We start from the raw sequence: 24135 nt of genomic DNA on the forward strand, positions 1-24135 counted from the left end.
AAGTGCTGCAGCAGTTTAGACATATGTTTAGCCTGACCCCTAGTCAGACTTCCTGGTGCACCCATGAGGTGGACACTGGAGACAGTCTGCCTGTCAAGAGTAAAATCTACAGGCAACCTGACCATGTCAGGGACTGTATCAGGACTGAAGTCCAGAAAATGTTGGAACTAGGAGTGATTGAGCCTTCAGATAGCCCTTGGGCTAGTCCAGTAGTCCTTGTGCCTAAACCTCATACCCAGGGTGGTAAGAAAGAAATTGGGTTTTGTGTAGACTACAGAGGCCTCAATGCAGTCACCAGGACTGATGCCTATCCACTTCCCAGGGCAGATGAGCTCATTGATACTTTGGCCTCAGCCAAGTATCTGAGTACATTTGACCTAACAGCTGGCTACTGGCAAATCAAGTTAGCTGATGATGCCAAGGCCAAAACAGCATTTTCAACCCCTGGTGGGCACTATCACTTTGTGGTGATGTCCTTTGGTTTGAAGAATGCACCTGCCACTTTTCAAAGGTTGGTGAACAAAGTTCTGACAGGTATGGAAACTTATTGCTCAGCTTATCTAGATGATATTGCTGTCTTTAGATCCACCTGGTAGGATCACCTGGTCCACCTCAGGAATGTTTTGGAGGCCCTGCAAAAAGCAGGCCTCACTATCGAGGCCACTAAGTGCCAGATAGGGCAGAGTCAGGTTGTGTACCTGGGCCACCTTGTAGGTGGAGGCCATGTTCAACCTTTGCAGAGCAAAATCCAAACCATCATGAAATGGGTAGCTCCAACCACCCAGTCACAGGTGAGAGCCGTTTTAGGCCTGACTGGGTACTATAGGAGGTTTGTTAAGGGATATGGATCTATAGTGACCCCCTTAAATGACCTTACCTCTAAAAAAATGCCAAAGAAGGTTCAGTGGACAGCTAGCTGTCAAAAGGAATTTGATGACCTGAAGCAGGCCATGTGCACTGCCCCCATCTTACAGAGTCCAGACTACACAAAAAAGTTCATTGTCCAAACAGATGCTTCTGAGCTGGGTGTGGGAGCTGTACTGTCTCAACTGAATCATGAAGGTCAAGACCAGCCAGTAGCTTTTATAAGCAGAAGGCTGACCCCTAGAGAGAAACGTTGATCAGCTATAGAGAGGGAGACCTTTGCTGTGGTGTGGGCCCTGAAGAAGGTGAGGCCATACTTGTTTGGCACTCACTTCATAGTTCAGACTGACCACAAGCCCCTCCTATGGCTCAAACAGATGAAAGGTGAAAATCCTAAACTGCTAAGGTGGTCCATTTCCCTACAGGGGATGGACTATACAGTGGAACATAGACCTGGGACCCAACATGCCAATGCAGATGGACTCTCAAGGTATTTCCACTTAGAACACGAAGACTCAACTTTTCAAGTTTAATTTAGTGCCCCTGCGTTTTGGGGGTGGGGGGGGTTGTGTAGGAGAGTAGGATCTGTACTTATGTTGCGCCAACTTTTTTTCTGATGTTAACACTGGTTTCTGGCTATACTCTGGCTGGGTCCCTGCTAATCAGGGCCCCAGTCTCTCTGTTCTCTCTAAACGACCTGGAGTGCATATTAGATGCACTAGTGATTGGTTACTGTGGTGCCTTATGAGCCGCTAGTATATGGTACCTTAGGTACCAAGGGCATAGGTACTTTACAGGCCTATCAGGGGCTGAAGCATGTATTATGCCACCCCAGGGAAGCAGACTAAATCTGACACCTCAGGCCTGCTACTGCAGCCTGGGTGAGGTAGTGTTAGCACTCCTCACAGAGGTATAGGTTCCTATATCTCACCATGCACACACATATAAACCTATCAGTCACCCCTACAGCAGGCCCTATCAATCCTGAGGGCAGGGTGCTTGGTTTACACTGTGAGGGGGTGCCTCTGCCTGAGCAGGGCCCCTCTGCAGCTGGCAGGGTCTATTCCCTGTGGCTGTTTGTGGATGTGGTTAAACCATATACTCTTAAGTGCATTATAACCTCCCGGTAAATGCTAACTTTGGAATGACTGCATCAAAAAATGTCGTGTTTGGTGTCAAACAACTTGGAATCATACCCCCACACCAGTAACTGGTGTGGGATTATGATCCCACCCTTCTAGAGGGGACGACATGTACCCACTGTGGAAACAAGGTAGAAATCTGAAAGAGCCCTGGCATCACAAAATGGATGCCACCAGCACAGACACTGGGCTGCCCTCCTGCTGCTGACCGAAACTCGCAGTGGAGGAGGCCCAACAATAGGCATCCTGTCACAGGGAGGTGTCACCACCTTCCAGACAGGATTTAGTGTATTGGAGCTGGGTGGGTGCACTCTTAGAGTGATTTGAAGTCCTGCACTGGGGGAGCAGTAGACTTCTCTGTGCATATGCCAGCTCAAACCGGTTCAGAGGCTACCAGCCCCTGCTCTGGCGTGAAACTCCGGCTTCATCCCCAAATGCGATGCAGTGCACGCAACGAAATTCGTTTTATTAATGTATATGTTAACTTACCTGTAAACCTCCGTAATCCATAGTTTACTACCCCCCACCCTGCCCGTCCCCCTCCCCATGTCACCGCCCTGCAGCTACTCCTACTACCGACCGCGGCTGGCTGTATTTGATGCAGCAGAAATACCCATTCTCGTTATGAATCATTAAAAAATATTTCTAGACTGGGAACATTTTTTTTGTTTAGCATCCCTTGTAGAATATTTGTTAAACATTGGGAATATGTAATACAAATATAATGGTTTATACCCGGTAAGGTGGCTCAGAGTGTTAACCACTCCCTGCTAACATCTGTCATGAGGCTCGGATTAAATGTATGAATCCTGACATGGCAATCTGAACATTTAAACCTCGAAGGTTTGTAAATCGAGTAATATTAAATGAGGCAAAAGTAACATTTGTTATGAATAGTGCATGGACATTGTAAGAAAAATCTGCTAATAAGTGTTATATTAAAATAAACAATGATGATTAATATATTGATACATCATGCGGATAATGCTAGGTGTACACCCGCATTTTGTTAGCATGTCAAACAAGCATTGGCATAGCCAATCGGTCTCGCCTTTGGGACCTTATAAGTGTTTAGCCATGCAACAGTTGATGTTGTTGCACCAAGGATATTGTGCTGGATAACTAAACACTTATAAGATCCCAAAGGCGAGACCTATTGGCTATGCCAATGCTTGTTTTTAATGAGGTTGGACTTCACACGGCAATGGGGTCAATAAACTGAAAAACACAGCGTCTAAGCTCGCCGTAATAGTGTGTTCTCGCAATTCTGATGTCCCAGCACAGCCTGCTCCACGTAGGCTGATCTCGTACTAGTTTTCCCCTACTGGAAAGATGTCATAATCAGTGAAATACCGCCCCCACGGAAAGGCTCCAGCACACACGTCTACCATTACACCATTGATAAGAATGACCCCCACCGCATGGCGACCTCCGCTCACAGCTACAAGCGGGCCTTTCAACTGGCACACCAACTGCAACAGGAACACCGGTCCCAAAACGAACAACTAGGCTGAAGCTCACCAAAACAAGATCCCTCAAATTCAAAGTAGTATATCCATAGGTGCCATCTGATTGATCATACAAACAGTCCACAGCACATCCCTGCACCTGTAAATCCAACGATGCCGTTTGAGTACACGTAAATCTTGTCTGCACAGTCTGTCGATGAGCTGACATAAGTTGCTGTGAACATATTTTTCCATGTCGGCACTGCCAATTTCAGTAGATCAAACACTGGTGGTTTCTTTCACTTAAACACTGACAGATCCTTCAAAACATAACGCATCTGGTCATGCTCAGTACACTGCAGGTTGTCTCCATTCACATGAAGCAAGCCCCGACTTGGGTCGTCCCATGTAGAGGACACTCGTGGGGCTGCCGAGAGTTCTACTTCTGTTCGACATTGCATTTCTTAGCACTCTGAGTTTCATCAGTAGTTCAATCTTTTATTACCTTTAGATATCTTCATTAGTTGCATCAGTTTACACGCATGGCTCCGTCTTCAAATCAACGCCAAAATGTTGTAAATAAAGTCAGGCAGCCGCGGCGTAATTTTAGAAGATGATTTATCAGTTTTAGTTACAGATAAGCTCATCCATAGCTGGGTCCTTAGATTAGCACCACCAGGAGCAGCTTCCCTGCAGCTCTGCCCATACACCAACTGACATTCTCCATCTCACAGGCACCCAAACATTCTATTGCATCCCCATCACGCCAACACTCCACAGAGCACATTCACAGTGGCTGAACAGCAAGGGCCAAAGCAATAGGGAAGATGCATAGAAAAGTACACAAGATATAACTCACTGCTTACCCGATTTAGAATTAGTATGTTATGTTGATTTGTCTAGCGCAGCTAATCACTGTAGGAGAGTAGGATCTGCACTTATGTTGCCCCCACTTTTTTTCTGATGTTAACACTGGTTTCTGGCTATAGTCTGGCTGGGACGCTGCTAATCAGGGCCCCAGTCTCTCTGTTCTCTCGAAACAACTTGGAGTGCATATTAGATGCACTAGTGATTGGATACTGTGGTGCCTTATGAGCCCCAAGTATGTGGTAGCGTAGGTACCAAGGGCATAGGTACTTCACAGGCCTACCAGGGGCTGAAGCATGGATTATGCCACCCCTGGGAAGCAGACTAAATCTGACACCACAGGCCTGCTACTGCAGCCTGGGTGAGGTAGTGTTAGCACTGCTCACAGAGGTATAGGTTCCTATATCTCACCATACACACACATATAAACCTATCAGTAACCCCTAAGGCAGGCCCTATCAATCTTGAGGGCAGGGTGCTTGGATTACAATGTGAGGGGGTGCCTCTGCCTGAGCAGGGCCCCTCTGCAGCTAGCAGAGACTATTCTCTGTGGCTGTTTTGGATGCGGTTAAACCATATACTTCTAAGTGCATTATAACCTACCTGTAAATGCTAACTTTGGAATGACTGCATCAAAACATGTCGAGTTTGATGTCAAACAACTTGGAATCATACCCCCACACCAGTAACTGGTGTGGGAGTATGATCCCACCCTTCTAGAGGGGACGACATGTACCTACTGTGGGAACACGGAAGAAATCTGAAAGAGCCCTGGCATCACAAAATGGATGCCACCCGCACAGACACTGGGCTGCCCTCCTGCTGCTGACTGAAACTCGCAGTGGAGGAGGCCCAACAATAGGCATCCTGTCACAGGGAGGTGTCACCACCTTCCAGACAGGATTTAGTGAATTGGAGCTGGGTGGGTGCACTCTTAGAGTGCTTTGAAGTCCTGCACTGGGGGAGCAGTAGGCTCCTCTGTGCATATGCCAGCTCAAACCGGTTCAGGGGCTACCTTCCCCTGGTCTGGCACGAAACTGGACAAAGGAAGTGGGTGTAACCACCCACTCCCCTGACCCTCCCAGAGGAGTGGTCATAGAGCTAGTCCCTCCCTTCCTTTTGGTATAAGTTAGGGAACCCTTGCCATTGCAAGTTAGATATCCCTGGACGACGCTTTACAAGAAGAATCCTGGCCCTTCGTCGTTCCACTACCTTTGGAAGACAGAAGAATCTCCCTTGGAGTCAAGGAGTGACTCCCCTGCTTGGCAGGCACCAACAACTTGAAACAGTCGCAAACTTTCCTGTTCCCGCCGGAGTCCGAAGTCCCTGCAGCCCTGGAAGTAGATTTCCTGTTTTCTCGACGGCCATTGTGAGTCCCCAGTGACGAGGAACTGCAATACCTAGGAACCGTGCACTATTGTCGAGTGCAACCCCTTCACGATGTTCTACGAACTTGTGCTTTGGACCACGTGTGGCCCAACCCACCAGCAGGGCTTCCCCTGAAAATCAGAGGCCTACCTCGTCCCGAGTGACCGTGGGCTCCTGTGAAGCGAATCCTCAAGAGGTGTCTTTGCGATCCCTTGCCGGCTGACTTGTGGGTCCCCTGAAGACTTCTTCATCAAACCAAAGGGCTCCCCTGGTTGCTCCAGGCCTGCCCTGACTTACCCTTGCTGGGTGAGTCCCTCAGACCTTGCAGGTCTGCAGCGCTGACTTTTCTTGAATTCCACAAGACTTGCTGTTGCCAAGGCTTTTTGGATCCAATCCAGTTGACGACACCTCAGTAAGCTGCAGACTTTGTGGGGCACTCCGAATCCAGCTCTTGGCCATTGTAGACGCCTCCTGGTCCTCGTGGTGGAAGAGTCAAAATACCCTTGATCACCTAAAATCACCCGACTTCCGTGGGCATCCCTCTTCCTGGCCCCGGGTCACTGGCAAGTGACTGTGAACACTGTCCCTTCTGCTTTCAGGTCATCTTCATCTTGAATCCAGCCTTGGATTCCACCGGACGCTTCTTCAGTCTTCGCAACAGCAAAACTTCTTCGGCTTCATAGAAAACGACGACGCGACCCGACACCAAAAGACACCTATGCACCCGGCTTCCCTGGGTGAGGTAACTCGTGCACTCCGGTGCTCCAGTGGGTGTTGGCCCTCGAACTACTTACCTTGTAAGTGACTTGCTTGTAGACTTCCTAGAAGTACCCTTAACCTTTAAAAATCTAACCACGACTTGCTCCATTGAAATCAATAGGGAACCCGCGGCTGTGTTCTCACACTGCACGCGTCTTCCGTGGGTCCTTTACTTACCTGCCTTGGGTGGATTAGTGAAGCCCCAGCGATTCCACAGGCCCTAGGCCTTGTCTCTTTGCAAGTCGACTTTCCTAAACCTATTTTTTAGTATATGGTCTGGTACGCCCCTAGGGCCCCAGTCATATTTGTGCTTAACTTATTGTGAAACGTTGATTTGTACATATGTTCCTGACTTCTAATCTCATAAAGAGATTAGTAGAGTGTGTCTAGAAATAAATACATATATATATTTGATATATATACCTGTGTGGTGTCCTTTCATTTGGTAATTCAAGAGATTATAAGGTAAAACAAGCTGCTTTACATTCCTCTGAGACTTAGCCTGAAGGCTGCTCTCCACAGCTACCACTAGGATAGCTTTCTTTAAAAGGTTGTATTAAACCTATCTACCATAAGAGTTGAATTGGACTGGTGCAAGGTGGCCACTATAACTAGTGACCAGCATATGCCAGACCAACTTCTCACAATCGCGCTGGTGGGCATTCAGATGCTTGAGCGTAGGACAAAGGGTGATGAGAGTCAAGCCTGAGGAATTAGTTGAAGCGCCAGGTCTTCAGCTTCTTACGGGATGCAAGAAGTGAGGAGGAGACCCCGATGTGATTTGGTACAATTAGATGAGCATTGAGTTTCCCTTTGTAGCAAATTGATTTTAAATCAATTATTTATGCAATTGCAATGAACGCTCACGCCATAGTCTATTGTTCTTTACCTTTTTTTTGTAAATTTTACCTGGTTTACTCTAAACATTTTTTATTCCCAATTTTAAAGCACACTGATATCAGGTAACCCATGAATAATATTTTTGCAAAAACTGCAGTATTTTGAAGTCTGTGGAATTGTTTGTTCCTTTTTTAAAATCTGCCATTCATCATTGTAAGTCTCTGCTGTTTTAACCTAGTTTTTCTAACCTCAGTTTATGACATTGCATTTCAAATTTGTATTACTTGTGTTTTTAATAAAATTGAACTTTTTGTATTTGTTTATTGTGCTGTTCTTTTAAGATTATTTATTAATAATCAAATAATAATTGTTTGATGATAAACAACCATACGGTTGAGTGGTATGCAAATGTCACCAGAACTCCAGGTTACAAAGCACTTTCTGGACTCTTCCTTCGCACAGCGGTAATGTATATTCTATTAATTATGAAAAATAAATAATTCATAGTTGCTGTGACATATGAGATGTGAAACCATGACTGCAAAGGGGTTATAATTATGATCCAGACATAAAAACAATGGGGTATATTGACAAGAACGTGTGATAACTACCGCCAGAGTAGCTTAACGCAACTCTCAACATCACAGCCCATTGTGGGAAAATAACTCCGTGTCAACGTGGAATTCACAACAAGGCGGGACCATGCGATAGTCTGCCTAAACCGAGGACAATGTCCGCGATACAACCACCTCGATGGAGATAAAAAAAAAACACAACACAAAAAAACCTGCGATGGGCCAAAGCGCGATTAGGAAATCAGCGATAAGCAGTGCCAGGCCTGCAACACACACCTGGCAGGCGGGAAAAATCACCATAAAAGTAGAAAAAACACCCTTACACAAATTGACCAACAGTCAAGCACCATAGAGGCAGCCGGAGCAGGTGTAGAGGACAAGCGCAACCCCACAAGCACCCCGGACAACCAGCCCGGGACCTTGTGGACAGGGAAGGGCAAGGGCAAGAAGAAGAGGAAGACGAAGTTCAATCCGCAGGCAAACAGGATCATAGTCACGGAGGTGATGGAACACCATCAACAACTGTTCATCACCTCCAACGTGTCATTGGGCACCAAAACTGAAATATGGTGGGACATCATGGACAAGGTGAATGCCGTCGGAGAGCACAAGAGGACAATGGACGAGGTCAAGAGGCGATGGAATGACATCAAGAGAAAGACCAAGGAGAAACTCGCAGCCAACTAGAAGGCAGCAATGCAGACTAGAGGTGGGGCCCAGCACCACAGCTAGTGCTGGATGACATGGAGGAGCTGGTGTTGACAGTCATCAGTGTGGATACTGTGGCCGGAGTCGGGGGACCGGACACTGCTCGACAGGACACAACGCAACTGCAACAGGGTGAGTGACCACCAAGTACTGGGGGGGCAGGTGAAGATGGCCACGATGGCACACATGCACAATCAAGCAGAGCACAGTGCACACCCTCAATGACTCTGGGTCATCGCCCAGATCTATAGACTGTCACAATGTACAATGCCATGCTGTCTGAATGTCAACATGTACCATACGGCTACATACATGTGGACACATTGCAATACACCCTCTCCCCTTCACATTGCAGGGCCACCGTCAACACCCCCTGCAGAGCAGTCCCAGCCACTCTTCACTGATGACGAGGACGACAACCCCAGCATCGATGCATAAGCCCTCCTAGACATCATTGACATCATCTGCGACTCACGTCCAGGATCAGGGCTGACAAGGTGCATCGAGGAGACACCACCCACCAGCCAAACCACCCAGCAGGAGTCACCCACGGCCCCAGCAGTCTCCCAAGACCCCCAGGAACAACACACGGCCTTCCAACGCCCAGAGGGAGACGGCTGAGCAGGTGCGGGTGGAGTCCGACCTCATGGCCACCAAACTGGACGGCATCCATGGGTGTCTAGACCCGCTCCATTGTCTCCAATGAGCCCCGACTGACATCGCTGGAGTCCTGACGCAGGGGGGAAAGACACCTGTCCGCTCAGAGGTGCACCAGCGATACCAGCCGTGAGCTGGCACACATGCAGAGGCTCATGGAGGACATGGTGCGGATGGAGGCGGAAAGGATGGCAGCCACCGCTGTACATCAGCGAAATGTAGGTGGGATCTACCATGCCCTGCAGATCATAATCATGGCATTGCCGCCACAAGACGTGGCGCAGATTAATGCTGCTGCACCCACACCATCCACATCTCCGCCCCCTGGTGTGCCATTGTCTCACAGTGTGGCAGACGTATCCACTTCGGCACCTGATGTGTCAGTGGCACACAGTGCCTCAGCCGGTACTGCAACACCCACAGGTGGAGCAGAGCACACATTCGAGGATGAGGACGTGGATGGGTTTGTGATCAGGAGACACTAGCATTCATTTCCGTTACTTGGCCTGTTTCTGCTTGGTGCCGCACATGGCCTCATGACCTTCCACTGACCCCTGATACACTCCGATGCACTCACCTTGGACAGCGACATGGACTGCCATATCCTGTTTGACGACCAATGACGCGGCGACCAGACTGCGGACTGTACCCTTCCTCTTCCGCAGTACTTCTCATCCCCGGATGGACTCTGGCTGGCCCTCCACGGGCCCATATTGTGTAGTGTGCTCGGCATTGCCCTGTACCGCTCCAGATGCAGAACTGCACTGGATGTGCAATAAACATCCAGTGATGCACTGCTGTGTCATGTCTTTCATCATTCATGTATGAATGTATGGATGAATGTAGGGACAGTGATTTCCCTTGCGTCAATGATGCTCATCCTGTGGGATGCCAGTCAGAGGGTGCTACATTGCATATTGTTTACCGGGTCCCGTGAACACCACAACAGGGACACACGCATCAGTCACTTACATGTCCGGACATGGACTGAACCACGCCCAGATACCATGAGTCATTGTTGCAAGCCCTGCGCTGGTCCGGCGTACGGCAGGCCAGACCACTCCGCTTACGCTCCAAGGGGGGGGTCCTCATTGCTACCCGTCGCAGGCGTACTCACTGGTGGTGTGCAGGTCACTGGTCTAGTTGTCAGCATGTCACAGCCACTCCCTGAGGGCAGGTTTGCATGCACACCACACCCATCCGGCACAGGTGTCACAGGCCATGTGACTCCGCCAACATAAGGGGCCGATGACGTCATATTCCCCTCTGCCGGTGGTGACTGGATGACGGACGCTCCACGATTCTCAATCATAAAAGGCCCATGAGTTGTTGCGAACAGGGTTAGTGGCACCCGAGGCCTTGCGGCCGTCACGGGCCTACCACCACGTGGCGCTGACTGGAGTTGCACAGGGTTAGTGGCACCCAGAGCATTGCGGCCGGCACAGGCACCCCACCATGGGAAGGTGACTTTGGGTGGACTGAGTTAGTGGCACCTTAAGCTGCTGAGCGGGTGTGCAGCCTGCGATGATGCCCCGTCCCGGCGGTCCGGACAGCTTAGGTTTTGTGTGCCCTGCTGGGCCGCAGTGTAGGCCAGAGCCAGCGGGCAGCGCGGGTCTACCGCCACGTGGTGTCGCTTCCGGGATCCCAGAGTTAGTGGCACCCATTGGGCTGAGTGGGTGTGCGACCTGCGATGATGCCTGGTGCACTGGTATGTCCTATGCCATGGAGTAATCAAGACCCAGCACCAAACGTGAGACCTGGTGGCCTGCGGAGCGGGGGTGCATGGTGTGGAGGGTGCCATGTCTATGGTCCCCAGGCTTGTGGCTTGCAGCAGCACATGGTGGGACCTCCTGTGTACATGCCGGTGGCGGAAGGTGAGCAGTGAGGCCTGGGTGTGCATGGGCGGGCATGCTCCGATGGGCGGCGGGAGGGGCTGGGGTGCCTTTGCCTCAGTGTGCATGGGCGGGCAGGCGATGTTGTCTTGTGCAAGTGTGTGTACTGTGCCAATCATTTATCTGGACTCTGTTTCAGATGATGGCTCTGTCTCAATGTGTGATCTGGTGTACTGCTATACATACCGGCAAGTGGTTGGAGACACACCGGTGGCAGCAGGTGAGCAGTGTGGCCTGGGTGCACAGGGGCGGCACTCTCTCTCTCTCTCCCCCTATCTCTTCTCTCTCTCTCTCTCCCCCTCTCTTCTTCTCTCTCTCTCCCCCTCTCTTCTCTCTCTCTCTCCTTCTCTCTCTCTCTCTCTCTCCCCCCTCTCCTCCTCTCTCTCTCTATCCCCCTATCCTCTTCTCTCTCTCTCTCTCCCCCTCTTCTTCTCTCTCCTCCCTCTCTTCTTCTCTCTCTCTCTCTCGCTCCCTCTCTTCTTCTCTCTCTCCTTCGCTCTCTCTCTGTCCTTTGATGTGCGCAGGACACACCTTCTCAATATGATTTTTGTCTTGCAGGCTGTGACCTACGGATTGTCCCGAGGGGAGCCACCGTGTGTCTTCATTTCATTTCACTGTTCATTTTAATAAAGTTTGTTGCTTCAAAAGTAAATGTGTCATGCTCATTTTTGTGACGACACATGCATGTCACCAGTTGTGATTGTGCGACATCAAGCGGATTATTTTGTACATGTTTAGGTGTAGCTGATGTGCCATGTCTTTGGTCGGGGAGGTGTGCCGGGGAGGGGGTCCTGGGGGTGGTGGCGGTGGGTGTTGATGCCCTTTCGGCCCTCCGGGCTGCATGTTCAGTTGCCCAGGTGCATCTGTTGTTCTTCAGGTGTGGGTCTGGGCTGGGCTCCCTTTTGTGGTGCAGGCTGTGGTCCAACTTTGCACCAGGTCAGAGCAGGTGTTATTTTCCTGCTGCTAACGCGCCTTATCACCTGTTTTGTGTTCTTATCGCAGTTCTGGCTGGTCGTTGTGAATGTTGTGGAGTGGTGTTGTTGCGGCTTTTGGCATGGGAACGCCTACTCTGCATCTCATTAGCGTAGTTGCGGGGGTCTTCTGTGGCGATGTTTTTTGCGGCTGCTATTGCGGGTAAACTGGTGCTGTGGGCCATTAACACCAGCTTGTGAATGGGGCGATAACTTTGGCTGCGATAAAGTGCCGTTAGCTCGGTGATAGCTCCTTGAGAATATGCCCCAATGATTTTTACTATTTATGGTTTGCTATAATATCACGTGACCCCTAACCTCAAAGCTCATACACTTCAAATGTGCCCTGTACTCAAAATACCTCTTATGCTAGCTATCTTTTTTTGTCAAAATTGTTTTTATTAGCCTCATAAAAAAAAGCATAACAAACGGAACAGACCATGACATGTGCCTCATAGTTGAGTGGACCAGCAAGCGATGATGAATACAACAACAACGTACCGACCCTTAACGAACCCAGAAGAGGCGAGCTTCCCCAATCGCAACATACGCTATTAGAGGGGTACAGAAGAGCTAAAATAAGGAGGGGAAGCAAGCCCTGGAATTATGCCCCGGAGACCTCCAGTGGGCGTCAATCGGGTTCTAACAGTCCAGCGCCGGTCCGGCACTCTAAAGGCTTAGTCTAAGCATCCAGCTGACACTGTGTCATGAAGCTGCAAATCCAATTTATAAACACCCCCAACTCCCCACACTCCCTCCCTCCCCACCCACCCCACCCCACAAATCATACGAGAAAAAAAGGGGGAAAGAGAAGGAAAAGTAAGAGAGAAAGAGACAGGGGAGGGACTCCAGTAGAGGGCCCGAAGGCCCGGTGCTGGGGCATGGGAGGGGAGAGGCCCGACCAGAGCGGGGACAGGTCAAGGGTTCACCCAGGGACCCCGCAACAGTGAACTATACAATCAGGGGATGTCACCCATAGCCGCTGCGGCCTACTACAGTTGGAACAGCCGTAAGCCCCTAAGCTGGGGCGGACAAACCGCCGCCGGCAAACCTCTAGAAAGGAAAGTCACCAGTGGGCCCCACTTGAGCTCAAATGCGGCATAGTCATCCCTGAAGATATCCGCCATTCTCTCTAGACTCAGGAGTCTCCAGAGGCGGGCATGCCACATCGAGGCCGTGGGAACCGCCCGCTTCTTCCAATTGGCGGCGATAGCCACCTTCGCCGCCCCCAAACACAGCCACATCACGGCCTTGTCCGCTCTGGTTTGGTAGCGCAGGGAGGGATCTCGTAGGCCCAACAATGCTGTCGCCATGGAGGTGGGGACCGGGTAGCCCAACACAGCTTTAATTTGCGCCAAGATCTCTTCCCAGAAGGGACGGATCGTAGGACAGGTCCACCAAATGTGCTGAAAGTCCCCAAGCAACCCACACCCCCTCCAGCAGCGGTCAGAGGTGCCTGGGAAAATACGCCGCAGTTTAGCTGGATAGAGGTACCAATCCACCATTACCTTCATGTGAGCCTCTCGCAATTCTATTGAGTGGTTGTGCTTAGAGATGTCCGATCACAACGCCTCCCACTCCCGTTCCTCAATTGGTCTAAGCAGCACCTCCTCCCATTTAGCCTTAAATCGCGGGGACGGGGAGACTACAATTGCCAAAAGGTGACCATAAAGAAATGAGATTGCCCCCCTCATGGTTGTGGTAGTACGCGCAAATTTTTCAAATGGTGTCTGGGGCCTGTGGATCGCTGCCTGGACCTCCTGTGATTGAAGCCAGTGCCTGAGCTAGAGGTATCGATAGTGTTCAGTCTGCGGAAGGTTAAAGTCAGTCCTGCATTCGGAGAAAGTCATCAATCGTGACCCCTTAAAGAGATGTCCGATCATTAAACAACCCCCCTCCTCCCACGCTGCGAATGGCCCTCTAGTGAGCGCCGGCGGGAAGGCCGCCAGCCCATGATTAGGGGTGTGGGGGGAAGGGAAAGTGGTCCACCGTTCGTCCGAAGCCAGGGTGTCCCAAACCCGCAACGTTGTTCTGGTGGGCGTGCGGATGTATGCGTTATCCGGCCTATCTCGTTTCGGGCGCCACGCTAAATCCCAGATAGTCCGACCCGCCACCGACCTGTCCATATGTAGCCAATGTTTATCCGATTCTCTTTTCGACCATTCTATCAATACACGCAGTTGAGCCGCCTTATAGTAGAGGTGGAAGTTGGGGAGGCCCGCCCCGCCCGCAGAGCGAGGCCTCCGCAACAAGGAAAATGACAGACAGGCTCTACCCCCCTGCCAGATGTAGCGAGAGCATAGGGAGCGCATAGTCGAGAAAAAAGAGAGAGGGACATCAATGGGGAGGGCTTGAAACAAGTGGAGCAGTTTCGGCTATATCGTCATTTTAAGCGAATTAATTCGCCCCAGCCAGGAGATAAACATAGGCTTCCAGCGCGCCAAGTCCGCCTTAATGTGCGCAAGAAGGGGGGGAAGTTGGCCTTATACAGATCATCTACTGATGGAGTGAGCTGAACTCCCAAGTATTGGAGCGATGTAGTCGCCCAACGGAAAGGCGTGCACTGCTGGAGGCGCGAAAGCTCAGCACCCTGAAGCGTAAGATTAAGGATGTACGACTTGTCCGGATTAATCTTGAACCCTGCCACCTGTTCATAGCGCCGCAGTTCTGCGAGGAGAGTCGGAAGCGACGCGGAGGGGTGAGTGAGGGAGAGAAGCATGTCATCAGCGAATAGTGAGATCTTGTGTTCTTCTCCCGCGAACGGAATACCCGTAAGCTGCGGGTTGTGCCGGATGGCCATCGCCAGTGGCTCAATGCTCAGGGCAAACAGGAGGGGGGATAAAGGGCACACCTGGCTGGTGCCCCTAGAGAGGGCAAACGGAGCCGAACAGGTCCCATTGACCTGAACACGCGATGTAGGAATCCGATAGTTGGCCTGAATCATTGCGATAAAGGCTTCCGCAAAGCCCATCCGACGCATGGTGGAGAAGAGAAAGCCCCAGTCCACCCGATCGAATGCCTTCTCGGCATCCAGACCAACCAGGACGGCCGGCAACTGTCTTCTAGGGGCTTTTTCAATGAGATGTACAATGCGTCGTGTATTATCATGCGTTTGCCTCCCCGGAATGAAACCGGATTGGTCGGGATGTATCAGCGCTGTCATTAGAGGATTGAGCCTAGCGGCCAGAATAGAGGAATACAATTTAGCGTCCAGGTTTAACAACGCGATTGGGCGGTAAGAGGAACAGTGATCCTTGGGTTTCCCCGGCTTGGGGAGGACCGTGATAACCGCCTCTGCCATGGATGGAGAGACCACCCCCTGGGTGATGACGGCGTTAAAAAGAGATTGCAGGCGTGGAGCCAGGTCCGGCGCGAAGGTGCGATAGAACAGAGCTGTGAGGCCATCGGGTCCAGGAGCTTTATTTAATTTAAGCGCCATTGTGGCCCTGGTGACTTCCTCTAACGAGATGGGGGCGCAGAGGTCCGCGTTGGCATCAGCGGTAACCTGGGGAAGCTGTAACCCCTGCAGATAATCTTCCTGCGCTGGGCCTTCCAAAGAGTCTGACGAGTAGAGCTTGCTATAGAAGGCGCGGAAACAGTCCGCCTTCCCTGCGTCGGAGTGAATAACCACATCCGCGGCATCTCTCATCCCCTCAATATAGTCCTTATCCCGTTTAACTCGGAGTTGTCGGGCCAGGTGCCTTCCAACCTTGTTCCCCTGGATATAAGAGGCGTGACGTAGCCGCAAGAGAGTAAGCTCATCCCACTTGCCCCTGAGCACCGCCTTAAATGCGTCCCATCGTATCTGCTCCGAGGTCTCCTCCGCGCCATTGAGGGCAAAGTAGTCGTCTATAGCCTCCCGCAGTGATGCATGTAGCACTATGTCCCTGGTGAGGGAGGCAGTGAAGTACCACTTCCGCTGGCGATCCCGGGGGCCCGTCCAGTGAAGTGTGATCGTGACCATGCTATGGTCAGAAATGGAGAGTGGAAGGATCTGAGCATCCAGCAGGGACCCCGACAGAAAGCGATTAATAAAAATATAGTCCAACCGGGAATACGACTTATGGACATGTGAAAAATAGGTGTAATCCTTCGTGGAAGGATGAAGGGTGCGCCAGGCGTCGCAAAGACCCAAATCAGAGAAGCGTTGTTTAGAAGCCGTGGAAAAGGCACCCGACTCAGCCCTTTGCGACTGCGAACTATCCAACTCTGTCTGCCAGACCAGATTAAAGTCCCCCATCAGAACCACCGATCCCTCCGCAAACTGTTCCAATCTCAAACAAAAAGTGGACAGGAACCCCGCCTGACCTGTGTTGGGTGCGTAAAGGGAAATGAAAGTGCAGGTCTGCCCCCTTAAAACCCCTTTCACCATCACCCACCTCCCGTCTTGTCCGAGCATACCTCCAACGGCTGGAACCTCACTCCGCTATGGAACAGCAACATTACCCCCCTATGCTTAGTGGTGGCTGAAGAACTGTACATGAGTGGGTATGACCTATGCCGCAGCCTATGGTCTTCCCCCCTACGCAGATGAGTTTCTTGCAGTGCAACTATGTCCAGGTGACGGTCCGATATGTACTTCATCACCCTCTGTCGCTTCTGGGGGGAGTTAAGCCCTTGTACATTCCAGGAGCCTATGGATAAAGCCATTGTGTATTGGAATGAGTGCAACCATCAGCAGCCAAGCCCAGAGCCTGCCCCCCCGCTCCTCCACCCTCCCCCACCCCCCGGAATACCCCCCCACCCTCCGTGTCAAGAAAAGAAAATGAGAGAAAGAAGGAAAGGAGAGAAGAAAAAAGAATAGAAATAACCAAAATACCCCATATCTACACAACATCCAAGTGTGAAATACTCGGAGGGTCATGGCAACCCGCCCACCCCCACCCCGGCAGCAAATATAGCTCTATGCAAAGAAAAGAAATGAGGAAAACATCCTCAACTGTTGTTCCCAGGCCCCCCGACAGGCCCAAACCTGCAGTCCAGCGCCCTGCGATACTCCTGCTTCTGTACTGGCCACCCGACCTGATGGGGCAGTGAGCAGGCGAGGCCGCAGGAGCGCGCAACAAGTGCACAAGGTCCCCTTCTGCTGGATAAAGCAATCTCCCGATGGCGTCGCCCGCGGAGTCATCTGGGAGGAGCACAGCCCACCGTAGCCCACTCTCCGGCCTTCGCCCCGGCTCCGCCAGATGCCGAAACTCCCCCCTCTTCCTGCTCGTCCTCTGATGCGGAAAGTCCCAGAATGGCCCTGCCGGCCGCCAAGTCCGTCACAGTTCGTTGCTTATTCTGGTATTCAAATGATAGGCCAAAGGGGAAAGTCCAACGATACCTAATGTGCTCCGCTCTCAATTTGGTAGTCAGAGGCCGAAAGGACTGGCACCTCGCCAACGTCGCCGGGGATAAATCTTGATACAGCGCACATGTAAATCCCTGGAACGACACCTCCGAGGACTTCCGGGCCGCCGCCAGGACAGCCTCTTTGATTTTGTAGGAGTGAAATTTAGCCAGTATGTCTCTCGGCCTCCGTTTGTCTCCCGGTGCCAAAAAGCCCATCCTATGTGCACGGTCAAGCTTGATCTTGAGGGTCTGCGGCTTCACCACCTCAGCGAAGAGGCCCTCCAGGAATGCCTCGAGGTCTGGACCCTCCGCCCGCTCCTCCAAGTGGCGCACGCGTATGTTATCGCGTCGAGCGCAGTTCTCCAGATCTTCCGCCTTTAGCTGCATTTGCGTCAGTTGATCCTGGAGGGCCTGAATCTGTCGCGAGTGATCCGTGGACCTGCTGTCCAAGTCCTTATGGTGTGCCTCCAACTCCACCACTCGTGTGCCCACCGCGTCGACGTCTTGCCTGAGGCCGGATAGCTGGTCGCGCAAGTCCGCGCACAACTGGTCCATCGAGCGTTGGACATCCCGGCCAATCTCCTCCCGCAGCTCCGCCTTGAAGTCCCGCAATGAGGCCAGGAGGTCCTCCTTAGTTAGCGCCATCGCACCCGGTGGTTCTGCCGGGGCCCCAGACGGCCCCTTATCCGCTGGACTGAAGAAGGCGGTGACAGAGGCGTTGCGTCTTGCCTGACCCTTCTTAGCCGGCATATGGCCGCCCCCGACCGGCTCAACCAGTGATTCGTACGAGCAGGGGTCCCCCGAACAGCACCCGGGGCCTCAGACCGCTCCGACTGCACACCCCAGCCGCTCCTGGCCCCCTTCGCTAAGGCCTCCGCTGGATCTCCGGGGACCCGCCAGTCGGCGCGAATGCGGTGGCGGACCTCCTCCGGCCCCCCCTGTCCAGTGCTCGCGTGCCCCTTGTCAAAGTCTCTCTCTTCTGCCCCCCGAGGGGGAGGCGCGTTGCAGACGGGGTGCAGCCAAGGCCCCTCGGTGCGACCACGAGGGTGCGGCCTCCCACCAGCACCTCAGAGTTGTAGGGACATGCACGGCGACTCACCAGCTGCCCCTCCTCCCGCTCCGTCCAGGCGCGTGAGCTCTCATGGGGCCCCCTTGGCAGTCCTCACTCCTGCTCCTCACCGTGCCTCTGCCGCTCACGTTCCGCTTCCTCCGCAATGAGGCCGCAACATCCGGGGCTGTGAGATCGCGGGTCCCTGTCTCTGCATAGTCCGCAGCCTCGGGAAGATGCCCCGCCGGTCGATGCCTGGTCCGCTTCACGCCCCCTCCGGGCCCGAGCCTCCACGAAGGCCCCCAGGGAGATGCAGCCACACTCGCCCCCAGTCCAGGCGCACCGGTCCGTCAGCCACGCCCGGCGCGGAGCGCCGATCTCGCTGTGGGAGCCGCCATCTTGATCGTCGTAGGCGCCGCCGCAGCCACGGATCTCGGGCGCTCCAGTCAGCCTCCGATCGGGATTCGCCCCGATCCACCGGTGCCCATCTGCTCGCCTGTGCACTCGGAGAGCGTTTGTCCCGCCCAGGGACCCAGGAACCGCGCTGTCACCGGGGTAAGCCCGGGGTGGTGCGGGAGCCGACTCGGATTAGGTCCGATCGGCCATCTTGCCCAAGCCACGCCCCCGCTAGCTATCTTTTGACACCGCTGGGTCTAACAGGCACAGGTACTCTGCCCCTGCAATCTGTTGGCACTGACTGGAGTTGTACCCTGGGCATGAGGCATGGTCTGAACCTGTGCCCATCACAATTAAACCTATATACTTCCATTTCTACGACAGGTGAAAATTGTAATTGTAGAAAACGACAGATTTTAAAAAACTTTGATTTTTGCCCACCTCCCACTGACCATCATTTTATTTTATTTTTATTTGGAAAGTTTTATGTTAGAAAGGATATAGGGCCATATTATCAAGGAACGGTGATAACATTATCGCCGCTTTAGAGGCAGGAAACTGCAACTACAGCGGCGATAATGGGCTTGATAATATGCCCTTGTGAATTCCCATAGAAGCCCAGGTTCAAACCAGAACCTGGGCTTCTATGGGAATTCACAAGGGCATATTATCAAGCCCATTATCGCCGCTTTAGCGGCAGTTTCCTACCGCTAAAGTGGCGATAATGTTATCGCCGTTCCTTGATAATATGGCCCATAGCTATGCAATGATTCATATGAAAAAACAATTAGAGCAATACAAGATATAGCAACATCCCAGATGAGGGTGGCCCTCCCAGAATATTGTGGATAATGCATGCCAACTCCTATCTCCATTCGTATGTGGATCAGGAGTCATACAAAAGTGCACCAAAAACATGAAAATGTCACACATATGCAAACTAAGGCCTTGCCAGGTTTGCTGCTCTGCCTCACATCTGTGAGGATCAAATGAAGGGAGTGCATTTGGTGCTAATTTTGGGTCCAATAGTAAGGTAGAATATAACAGAGGTGAAAGACTCCATTTGTCACATTGGAGCCCAGTAGTCACTGACTGTCCTGGGACCCCCTGAACTAACTGCTATATTTCAACATGAATTGAAATGCAGATGCATTGTTATTATCAATTGCCTCAAGAGAAACCAGTTGCGCTACTATCTATCTCCCTCAGCACCCACTGATGTGGCACCTCAAGCTCTAAACCATCAGTGCGGGTCACTGCTCAAAAAACAGAATTAGTGTATACCAGTTGCTGTCAAAAAAACAGCAATAGCACGTGCCGGTCACCACTCAAAAACAGCAATAACGTGCTGGTCGCTGCTCAAAAACAGCAAAAGCAGGTGCCGGTCGCTGTTCAAAAAACTACAATATCACGTGCAGGTCGCTGCTCAAAAACCAGCAATAAAGTGTGCCGGTCGCAGCTCAAAAACCAGCAATAGCACATGCAGGTCGCTGCTCAAAGACCAGCAATAGCGCACCCTGGCTTGGGTCGTCCCATGTAGAGGACACTGGTGGGACTGCCGGGCGTTCTTCTATCTGACTTCATCAATAGCGCGTGTTTATTGCTGCTCAAAAACCAGCAGTAGTGCATGCCTGTCGCTGCTCAAAAACCAGCAAAAAACATGTGCCTGTCGCTGCTCAAAAACCAGCATTAGCACCTGCCTGTTGTTGCTCAAAAAATCAGCAATAGCACGAGCTGGTGGCCGCTCAAAAAACAGCAATAGCACGTGCCGGTCACTGCTCAAAAACCAGCAATAGGGTGTGCTGGTCGCTGCTCAAAAACCACCAATAGGACATGCAGTTCGCTGCTCAAAAACCAGCAGTAGTGCATGCCTGTCGCTGCACAAAAACCATCAAGAACGGGTGCCTGGCGCAAGAACGCATGCCTGGCGCTGTGCAAAAACCAGCAATAGCACGTGCCTGTCATTGCTCAATAATCAGCTATAGCGCATGCCGGTCGCATCTCAAAAAACAGAAACAATCAATAGCAGATGCCAGTCGCCACTCAAAAAACAAAATTGCGTGCCTGTTGCTGCTCACAAACCAGCAATGGCGCGTACCTTTTGGTGTTCAAAACCAACAATAGTGCATGCCAGCCACTGCTCAAAAAACAGCTATAACGTGTTGTGGTCGCCACTCAAAAAACTAATGTTGCCTCTTCATGTTATGTGTGCCATCAGGAGCAGCGCCAATACAACATGGCATGCTGCGCTGTAGGTTCATCGAAATATAGTGACGTGGAGCTATAGGGTGGATGGGCATGTTTCAGGACACCGTTGAGATGCTCCCTGTCTCGCCCCTAGTGCTGATCGCTTCTCCCCAGACCCATGTCCCCTGCAAGTCATATCCATCCTGTGCTATGCTGTCTCATCTAGCGCCAAGTGTGGTGCTCTTCGGTGCATGCACAAGCACATACTGATCGCACATGTGCTCTATGGTCATGTCTGATCGAAGGCACTTTACTGCGCATGTGCACTATGTGTATATGCATGCAAAGGCACTGGTGGCTTCAGGCCAGGTGCAGTGGGACCGTTTATCAGCCATAGAGAGCAGCTTCTGTAAACTGCTTTATATCTGGGGTCAGAGACAGTGGCCCAAAGCAGACAGCAGAAGGTAAGTGTCTCTGAGCTCTACAGGGTTGTAGGGACGGACTGGCTTGCCGGCGTTTTTTGCTGGGGTGGCAGGGTGGAGTCAAGGTTCACTGCTGAGGGGCTCTTTTTTGTTGCTGGGGAGCTGCCCGCGCTTCTAAATAAACAATGCAAAACAAATAGCTTTAAATCGTACGTTTTTGAACATTTGTTTTGCATGGTTTATTAAGGAAATCCCGGTAGCCAGTCCGGCCCTCCTGGTTTCGGGGAGCAACTTTTAATTATTATTGCTATTTCTTTCTTGCAGGCACCAGTAAAAAACACTGTTCATGCAAATGTTTTTGGGGTTAGTGATCTGCAGCCACTAGGCAATGTTTCTCAAAGTGAAAAAAGTAGCCTGGGTTACTAAAGCCCTCCTACCTAGAAAAGACAACTGTCAAGGCTCATAGGCAGAGAAATCATACTGGACTAGTAAACTTAAAACAAGCATTTGCAATGCAATCGGTCTCGCCTTTGGGACCTTATAAGTATTTAGACATGCAACACATTATCGCACATTACTGCAATGTAGCCTTGCTCACTGTTAGAAACGGGGTAGCGTGGTGCAGAGCGGGTGGGCCAAACTCTGGAGGAAATGTGTAAAGCAGCCGCGCAGCACTCACAGGCGACATACCAGGCACACTAAAAAAGAGACTCCACACCAGGTTGCATGAAAAATAACTTGTGTATTATACCAAATGCAGTAGGGTGCAATCACGGTGGTGAACACAGAGCCAACTGGCACCGGTTAGTCATTTACAGAGGGACTATTTACAGGGCAGGGCCAATCGGGCCGCCGCCAAAACCATCATAAGTCTAAGAATAGATGAAAGACCATAAGCAAGAATGTATGTAATCCGTTAGTACCTACTGGTAGACCATGCACGTAGCATAAATCACATTAGTATTGGCATAAACATGCGAGCGTAAATCACATTAACACGAAGCCATTAGGCCTAAACATAAAACCAGCCATGTAGGCATTAACATGGGAACATAGCGGCATCACTGCAAGATCATTAGGCATACATCATATTATGCATCACGGTAGGCATAACCACCTTAAGATTGAGGGAACCGCATTAGCATGTGGCATCTCCGTAGCATGAAAACACTAGGCCCAGAACCAGCATTAGCATGAACGCATTAGCGCAGGCCTGGAATGAAAACATTAGGCCTAGAAACATATTAGTATGTGGCACCTCTTCCGCAGGTGAGTAGTGTCTTGCAGAGATCTGCAAGTACATCCCCTGGGTAGGCACTCCAATGGGTAATCAAACTAAGTTGATTCATGCAAAAGTGAATCCTTTTAAGATGCGTGTTTTTAAATGCTTTTATTCAGATTAGTTCAATTCGATATTGTTTGGCAATGCAACATCGCTTAGTCGATGGGTCACACGCAGACCCATCGACTAAGCGATGGACGGCACGCTTTGCCACCGGTATCTACGAATGCTCCGTGACCAAGGGCGTCCCAGCCCGAAATGCATAGGAGATCAAGATTCATAGATCTGCTAGTATGGATTACAAATGAACATTTGATATGCCAAACAATATTGAATTGAACTAATTTGCTGAATAAAAGCATTTAAAAACACACATCTTAAAAGGATTCACTTTTGCATGAATCAACTTAGTTTGATTACCCATTGGAGTGCCTACCCAGGGGATGTACTTGCAGATCTCTGCAAGACACTACTCAGCTGTTCATTGATGGTGTTAGGACGGATAACACCACCCTGATTGCGCACCCAGACCTTATTGAACGAAAATACCTTTCACCTAGCTTATGCAGTGCACCACCCACGCCTCTTTCTGTCACCTCTTCCGCAGGAACACAATAGGCCTGAAATCAACTCTGCAACCCTGAGGGGAAAAGCATTAGGCATCATCCTAGGTACGAATGCATTCTACAACCATATTCAGATGGGGCATAAACCATGAGCATAAGCGCATTTGCATAACCATAGGCATAAGTACATTTACATACATCGCTTTAGCATGAGGCATAACCTAGAACATAAAAACCTGACGTTAGGCACCCTCAGGAGCATAACTCGTCTCCTGCATTAGGCATAGGAACACACTAGGCCCCTCACCAACAGGAGTATAATGGGCAACTCGTTAGCATAACAGCATTATCAGGGGCATCGGCAGGAAACAAATGAGGCCATCCGTCCGTAGCGCACCATCGAAATCCCAACCGGGTGTTTAACTCACAGAGCGTCACAAAACCCTATCATGCCCCTCGTGGCAGCTGCCCACGCTCCTGTGGGGCAGCTGTAACGCCAAAGGAAGTCAGCCTCGGCACTCCCGTGCCGGGTAGAGCCCCACGCAGGGACTCTGAAAACAGTGTTGCCCAAGTTGGAGCCCCACTCTGTGACTCTGTTGCCACCACAAATGCACAACTGTTGCAGCGGCCCGCAATGGCGGCCCCGCGGTGTAGCCCCAAGGAACACTGGCACTACTGTGCAATTGGGAGCCCAGATGGAGCCCCTCTCTGGGACTCTGTGGTTCAAGGAATGCCCCCAAATCGTTGCAGCTGCCCACTGGTAAGCGGGGCAGCTGGAGAAGCCCATGCCCATGCCTCTTGAAAGGATC

General features: G+C 51.2%; 1 pseudogene across 1 annotated transcript in view; it reads right to left on the reverse strand.

Moving 5' to 3' along the window:
* The window catches only part of LOC146771168 (uncharacterized), an 821319-nt pseudogene that overhangs the window by 796938 nt on the left and 246 nt on the right, over window positions 1-24135 (reverse strand). The window lies entirely within an intron of this gene.

This window comes from Triturus cristatus, unplaced genomic scaffold (assembly GCF_964204655.1).
Source record: "Triturus cristatus unplaced genomic scaffold, aTriCri1.1 SCAFFOLD_147, whole genome shotgun sequence".
NCBI lineage: Eukaryota > Metazoa > Chordata > Amphibia > Caudata > Salamandridae > Triturus > Triturus cristatus.